The sequence below is a fragment of the Aptenodytes forsteri genome, unplaced genomic scaffold (genome assembly GCF_000699145.1).
Source record: "Aptenodytes forsteri isolate BGI_AS27 unplaced genomic scaffold, ASM69914v1 Scaffold53, whole genome shotgun sequence".
Classification (NCBI taxonomy): domain Eukaryota; kingdom Metazoa; phylum Chordata; class Aves; order Sphenisciformes; family Spheniscidae; genus Aptenodytes; species Aptenodytes forsteri.
This window is the reverse complement of record NW_008795909.1, coordinates 9,818,929-9,827,345: the sequence shown is the minus strand read 5'-3', so window position 1 is coordinate 9,827,345 and position 8,417 is coordinate 9,818,929.

Sequence of the window (8,417 nt, the reverse complement as noted above, 5' to 3'; positions counted from 1 at the left end):
AGCTGTCCCAGGGCACTGCCTCGCTCAGGAGAACAGACTTGCCATCCGCACACACCAACGAGAATTAAAGCCTGAGATTTCCAAAGCTCAGGGCCTTGGGGGCACAAATCTGTTTGCTTTTATGCTGATTGGGAATGAGATCCCTACCAGACCTCAACCTAGGAAGGCACGCACGCTCCTCCAAGTTAGGAGAAGTGAGGTTATCTGGATTTGACAGTGTCTGGCACTGCCACGGCACCCGCAACAAATCCACTTGACAACACAACCCACGTGGCTCCTTTTACTACTTTTCCGATTCTCTCCCCCCTCCCACCGGGGGGGGGGGGGGGGGGGGGGAAGGGGGGGGGGGGGTGGGGGGGGTGGAGAAAGTGAGCGAGTGACTGTGTGGTGCTTAGTTGCCAGCTGAGGTTCAACCACGATGGCAATGAAGGAAGGAATCCAAGGCAAAGAGAAAAATCTTTCCTCTCCTTTTCAGTCTCTCTGACCTTTTAGGAGTTGGGTACCTACATGCTCATACCACTTGAATATAAAAAAGGCAACTTAGGGTATACATCAGGCAGTTACCTGTGTTGCTTTACATATGCATAGATATCTTGCAGCAAGCACTGAACTGTTTCATTGCCAACAATTTAACCATATTTTAAATTAATGCAGAACAGAGTATCTGTTTTAAGATGTTTGAAACAGGCACCTGGGCCAAACTAGACAACCCCTGTCCCTCTTTTGCTCTTACTGAGGGCAAAGCTCCTGCACGATCATCTTCCAACACGCTGTAACCTGCAGCTGGGAGGAGAACAAACCCCTTCCAGAGATGAAGTGTTTATAAAACAGTGACCTGCAGCAATGGTAAGACCAACACAACAGAAAATATCGGGTTCAGCTGCTTCTGTGCCCACTTTCCTTGTGTGGAAATGTCACCAACTGGAGGAGGTTGGAACATAGCCAGAGAAGCATCTCAGCCCTTCCTACAAACCCCTGTTTCTGAGGTAGTTCTCTTCTTAGTCCCCAAGATATATCTCCAAGGAGGTGAAATGCTGCTTTCCCCACCTTAGGGCCTACAAAAGGGCCCAGGTGAGGCAGGGTGTAAGAAGTAGTACAATCACAGAATGCCACAGACTTAATGTTCAGCTGAGCTTCTGCATACACTTCTCCTGCTGACAGCCTGCTGCAGAGCCAGTCCTATCAGTGCAACACAAGCATGGGTATGTGCCAGCATCCCCATTTTTAACAAAGGAGACCTGGCCATACAAAGCTTTACAGGGGCAAGAGGTCTTCCATGGTGCCAGCAAGCCAAACGCTCTCACATTACCTCCACTCCTAATGTACACTTGGTGCACTGATCATTGCTCTGAACATATACCACAAAATGTCTCTGCAGTGGTGGGATCCCAAATTTATAGCATGGAAAGGTCTTAAGATGAAAAATTGTAGGGCTTGAATGAACAAGTGGTCTGGATGCAAACCTGAATTCAGTGCAAGGTCAGAGGAGTTTTTCTTGTTCAAAATATCAGATCATGACATAGTTTGTAGCATGAATATGTCAGTCAAAAAGTCTGAAGCTTTCTGACAGACCCTGGCCCATTGCAACATCCAGCTGTCTCCTCTGAGAGTACAGTGTGAAGATCTACACTGTGTCCTGTCATCTCTGCAAGGTATTTCATCAGTCACCAGGCTGTTCTGCAATGTACTTAACAGCAAAATTGTGTAAGCTCAAAGAAAGTGAAGGCAAAGAGCAACTTTGGCAATCCCTGCCCAGGACAGTGAAGGTGACAAAGGCTGAGAATGGTCCTGCCATTCAGTCACATTACAGGTGGTGATTAGATATTTGCAGAGGGTTTTGCAGGTGTTTGCAATCCTGAAACAAGGAAGCAAAGGCTCTGAAAGGAGATATATGTGAGCTCTTTTATTGCATCAAGCTGGTTGACTAAATGCAGCAAACAGTGTAAAGTCTGTGGTTTCTCCTTTTGCTGGAACTGATACCACAAGATAAAATTGTGGTTTATAATACCTTTATCAAAAAAATGGTAGTCAGCACTAACTGTAATCAATGCTCCTTTGCAAAACAACAGCCAAGGAAGGGAGCTGAGCCTGAGGGAATGGATTTAATCAGCTTCATTGACATTTGGCCTGATTAATATAACTGGAACTGGTTTCCTATCTTGTTTAGCACAAGAAAGTCTTGCCAACTCACCACCAGTAAACCCCCAGACTGATCGTGAGAACTAGTCTTCACATTAGATCAGGGAAGGGGAGGAAAAAAAAAACCAAACACCACATTTGTCTTGCACTTCCACAAAGCTTTCTCCTGTTCTGAATGACACTGCAAGAGCTGACAGTGGCTTCCTCCTGTCCACAGTAGTTCAGTTAAGAAAAGCCTTGTGCTTCTCACTGAGCTCTCTGGAAACTGATACATTAAAGTTAGTTCACACTAGAATGTGAGATAGGGCCATCGCATCCTTGATCTTCCTTTCATTCCCCCATGCATGTTTTGTGGGTTTTTTTTTTTCCTCCACGCTGCTCTTCTACTTTGAGGGATATACACCAAAAGCCATAGTTTCCAGGAGCAGAGGCAATGCATCCAGACAGGAATCACATGGAAGCAACCTGGGCAAAACATACATGTTGCCCTGAATGGGAACTTGGGATGAGCCCGGTTTGTTTGTGTCCCCCCCCCCCCATTTTAAATGCATGTGAGGATTGTTCCAATGAAAGGTGCTGAAGTGGCGGAGACTGAAGTCCTGTATTGATCTCCCTAACAGGCAACAGCAATGCAATGTGCCCTGGCCCTGACCCACATGACCAGCTAAAGGGTTAGCCACTCTCTCTTGAGCACTGGGCCTCCCCATTGAGAAAGCCATCACAGAGGGCAGGTAATGTCACTGGTCCGATGACCAGGCAGAGGATGTGTGTCTACTGGGTATGTGCACTTATTCCCATCAGGAGACAGTCATGTTTAACACTGCTAAACATCTCTGAAGTATTTTTTATGGCTCATAACCTGGCATTACAACCTACAGAGGAAATCTGCAGGGTGGGTGCTTTTTATAGAAGGGTGGTATTAGGGCCTGCCTCTGGCAATTCATGCAGCAGCATCTTGCCTGCTCCAGGGATGCTGGAGAGAGCAATACCAGTTTTCTGATCACAGACAATGATGCAACTAGTCCGCGGAAGACCTTACTGTCAATAAAGGCTGAAGCAATTAAAGCTGACTCAAAGGTTCGGTGATGAGATACAAAGTCTTTTTGCCTCTAGATAACTGGTGCTAATTACATAGATTTTATGATGATGTTACAAAGTCATGATAGCTCAAGTAGTTCCCAGATGAAATCAGCCCAATTATCCTCAGACAGGGCTTCAGGCAATGAAAGCCCAAAAGCAGTTGCCTTCAGCCAGGCCTCCAGCTTGTGACTTCAGCTTCAAGGCCAAGGCTTGGCAATGCTGGGACAAAGACTTGCTTTCAAAGATGGCTCTTCCCTGTTGGGAAGCAAACCATGTTTCTGCTATCCTCCCAACAGCACAGTGGTAAAAGGTGTTTCACAGGCAGTCTTGGAGACAAGATCCCTGCGATGAGGGCTCGCAGTCAAAATAAAAAGCCAGAGAAATAAGAGAACTCAAGAGGAGAAAAAGAAAAAAAGTTATAAAGCAACTGGAGCTCACTGATTGGGGCCCTTTGGGATGCTGTGCTGGAGTTTTCCCGGGGACTGACAGATAATCCCAGGGCTTTAACTCCGACAACTTCTGCCAGCAGCATCCTTTGGTCCTAGTAACATAATAGTCAAACACCTCAAAAGGGGCTGCCGGAGACATTTGGATTCCCTTGTGGCTAATTATAGATTTTAAAGCTGTGGAGGGAGTGGGTGTTTCCCCCATTAAAAAAAAAGTATAACTGTATAACTCCACACCCCCTTGCTTTCTAATGCGACACACATAGGGAATCTCGTACATCAACTACAAAGTGCGTATTGTTCTGTGTCAGCAGATAAATAATTCACCATCTGAAGACTTGGAAGCTTTTCTCTTAGTTCAGGATTATTGTTCCACTTGATGCATGAAGTTGGCAGCTTTACTTTCTTCTTCTTCCCGAGAGAATTGGATCACTCTAAGACTTGAGTAACTTCCAGGCTAATAGCTCACCAAGATTTTTGTGTGTGTGTGCACGCGCACACATTCCTGTGGAAGAAGTTAGGTGGAGAGGTGATTTCATTTGTCTTTTATTGTCATTCATTTTTAACTATGTACTTTTTTTAAAAATAATAAAAAACCCTATGATGTTGCAACTGTTGCCTCTTGAATTTCTTCCAGCCATCTTTAAAATCTATGACGGTCTATCAGCCAAAAGTTCCAAGGGAGGAGGAAAGGGCTGTGTTGCTGGTTGAGGCTTTGTTTTAGTTTTGCTTTTTAAAAAACAAAACAAAACATCTCAGAGTGAATTTGTACTAACACACATCTGACTAGGGTATCGCTATGTGGTCATGGCTGTCCTTTATGGCAGCCTACCCCTTGCTAGACTATTCCAGCAATCAAAGAAACACATGCTTTCTGGCAGGCACGAACTAGTCTCGTACCCCATTTTTCAAACCAAGGGGAAGTCCAGATCTTTATCCAATAGCCCCATTCCTATATTTCATTAGTGCGGAAAAAACAAAGATCAATACAGACCTCCATCAAGAGAGCAAATCCCTAGTGTGATTATGCTTTTATTCTGGTATTCTTAATAGTAATTAAAATTCTCATGAAGAGGAATGTTTTTCATTGACTTCAGCAGGCTTTTGATAGGAAACACAGTCTGGAGGTTTTTGACAAAATGTTACTTTGACAGAAAATGCAGACTCACTGAAATTGAAACAGTTCCTGGGAATAGCTTTCACAGTGACAGCTCAGTAAAAATGCTGTTATCTCAGGTCCACAATGTACTTTTCAGAACCAGAGCAGGAAGAGAAAACATGAAGTAGCAAAGTACCGTTGGCCAGGCCATCCACCCTGATACAGGAGACAGTGTCAGGTTCAGACTGTGGATTTAAACATGTATCAGCTTCTCTGAGAGAATCCAAATTACTGGGACTTTAGCTAGTTTCAATGGGCTGCTTATGCTCTCCAGTTTGGGAACTGTCAGTCCATCTCAGTGCGAAGCAGGACTATTTTTGAATGTTTCAAGTGTTCCTCAAGATAGGAAAAAACATTTCCTGCCAGCTGTACTTTAAATCGGGCCATAAAGTTTTACATTTAAAAACAATTGTGAAACATGACTCAAACAAGATGCCCTCAGGGCTGCACACTAAAGACAACAGCAGCTTTGCTATCAGCTTTGATGAGTACTCAGCTATACAGTCATAGTTATACCTCTATAAGAGAGAGAGGGAGCATTCTAACTAGAAAGAGAAATGCGTGTCTCATTCTGGACCTCTGCTTGTATCAGAGGTGAAGATGCAATTGCCTAGACATAGAAAGAATTATTGTCCTTGGAGAGAGAGAGAACTCTAACAACAGCGTTAAGATTAAAATTCAGAGAAGCAGACAGAACTGAGGTTTCTACTGCTGCAAAAACAACTGGCCAAAACCTCATCTGACATTAAGCGGCATGTCTGCAGTGAATTCAACAAGGTGATACAGATTTACACCAGCTAAGAAGTCATCCCAGAAAAAGTTTGTAAAATAGGACCAGCATTCAGGGGAATTTCTGAATGCTTTAAGTCCGGGAGAGGTCCAAGAAGAAAGGACCTTCTGGCCAGGAGTTGTATTTGAAAGGGGCAGAAAAGAAGCAGCTGAGATCTGGCACAGTGCTGTGTACAAGCACATGCTGGAAGGGGGGGCACAGATGAACAGTGTCCTTCCAAAAGTCAGCTTATATCACACCTCAGACACTCCGCTGGTACACAGCACATTGAGGGCATGCACATTCACGGGCCAGAATTACATCGTGTACAATGATAACTCAGCAAGAAGAACAGACGAGTCTGCTTTCTTAAAGCAACAACACTGAATGGCTTAGTGCATGTCAGAGGAGGGCACAAAATTTAAGGTTTATTGGGGTTTTTTATTTTTTTTAACAGTGCGCAAGAACCGATGGATTGGGATGGGGTTGCGCAAGAATTGCATTAAACCCTATGGTACATTTCCAAGCCTTGTTTGTCTGAAGAATTGACTCTGAGCACAGACACTTATCAATAGAAGCCTAAGCAAATTTCAGGACAAGCTCCCCGCCCCCCCCCCCCCCCCCCTCCCTTTGGCCCCCCCCCCCCCCCCCCCCCCCGACTTGAACATCAAGGTCTTCCAGGGCTGCAGTTGCTGTAGTAACTGGAAGGAGCTCATTAAATGATCAACCTGAAGGCTAAAGCTATCAGAGTTGAAATGACCAAAAGTTAATATTTAACCTAAATCCTCTTATTTGTTTAAAAACATGCAGCTCACTTTGTATTAACGGTTGCCTTGTGGACCTACTTCAGAAATAGCTGTGGAACCATGAGACCACTGAAATTTTCATACATGTCCCAAATAACGTCTAGTTCCTCAGTGGCAGAGGCTCTGACAGCTGCCTCCTACTAGAAATCGTGCAACAACATACTTAGGTAGAGAGCTATTTCCTCTGATCTTTTGTGTCTGTCAATCACTTAATATGCACGTGTCTAAGCATGTTGTTTTTAATGATTTCCACAATCTAATGGCATTATACATTATTTTGTTTTAAGAGCTAAGGAGAATGAGCATGATCTATTGTAGCCTCATTAGATTCTGTCCTTTGGACAACCGTTCCAGGGGTGAGTTATGCTTTGCCTTGAGCCCAGCAGGCAGAACCAAATGGAAATAGATTGCTGCGGCAAAATTAAGTGACCCATCCCCTACTATTGCTTAAACATGTCTAGCCTCCCTCACTGCTGTTTCAAATGTCTGGCAGGCCACTCTTTCCACAGCTTTCAATATTAACTGCTATTTTTCATCAATGAAATAGCATCTGTGGACAGCCAGGAGGGACCTATTAACTGGGGCTACTTTATGCTCGTCCACCAGTAGAACAAGGATACTCTAAGGAAGGGCCTCATTTGGTCAGCTCCTACTTTACTAACATAAAGCAACACATCTTCTTCAGTACATGGATGCCAAAGGACCTTGGTAGACCATTGCTTTCAGTAATTTCCTGTGGCTACGATATGGCCAGACTAGGTCCCACCTGTCTCTGACAACATCTGTCCCAACTGAACATAGCTTTTAATGAAAATACTAGGAGGAAAAATGCCTCTCTAATCCTACTACCAATCCTGGCTCACAAAAGGGTTTTGTCTGCCCTGGAAATATTCCTCTACCTACAGTTTCTTTTTGGGGGATCTTATTGCAGGTAGTAGCTGCTGACACAGAACATTTGGATGCAACCAGAAACTACTATGATAATGATTTGTCAAATCTGTCCTGTCCTAACACAAAGGCAGAGAGTATCTCTACGAGGGATAGGGAATGGCAAGTCTATTTCACAGCATTTCTCCAGGCTATTCAAGGCTTTTAATACACAGAAGACATGACAGTTCACTGCCATTTGTGACCTAATTAAACATTATTTTGTGATTCCAATTAAACATCAGCAGATGCCAGGCAGAAAATGCAGGTCATATGGCCAAACGTGACAAACATATCACTGAATCATAGCACTTTCTAATACTTCTGATCCTCCTTCACCAAATCCAGAGTTAAGACCACGCCAGTAATTCAGACATTAAGGTTTTGCACATTAATGGTTAGCAAAGTCGCCATGTAAAATAAAGCTGTGACCATGAATGTGTTATACAACAGCTTCATAAAAACAGTCTTTATTGCCACTGCTGATGGAGTGGGGGCACCCAAAGCTTTATAAATATGTTACAGGAGCCAGGCCTAGGTGCAACTGCCTGTCATGGGCTCAGATTTTTAGTGTAAACCTGACATCTCCTTTGCACTACTACAGCTGGAGGCAGTTAGATGGGAGGCTTTGTCTTAATCCAATGCAAGACTATTTGTTTAATTATAAACAGGTATCATCCTTAATTGAACTGTTGGGTCTCTTGCAGAGCTAGAAAACAGTATAGAAAGACCTGAGGCACCCACCCACACAGCCCCAGATTTCGCCACACATCTTGACATGTCCCAGTTAGACAGTACCTTGCTTGGGGTTTTTTTGGTTATCCTTTTGCCCCTTGTTCAGCATATTTCAGCTGACCCCATGAGGGAGCAGAAATAGTAGTGTGGCTGGAAGAGCTGTACACTACAGCTTGCAAACAGGAATGGGAAGGCAAGAGAAGGAGCCACCACGATGGATGCATCCACTTGGGGGTTTTTTAGCTACCTTCACCTCACAGCACACAAACGACACTTGTCATGGGGACATCCTGATCTTCCCTTCCCAGAGACCCTATGCCAGGCCTTGGCACGCCCTGGGCACACTCTTGCCCCAG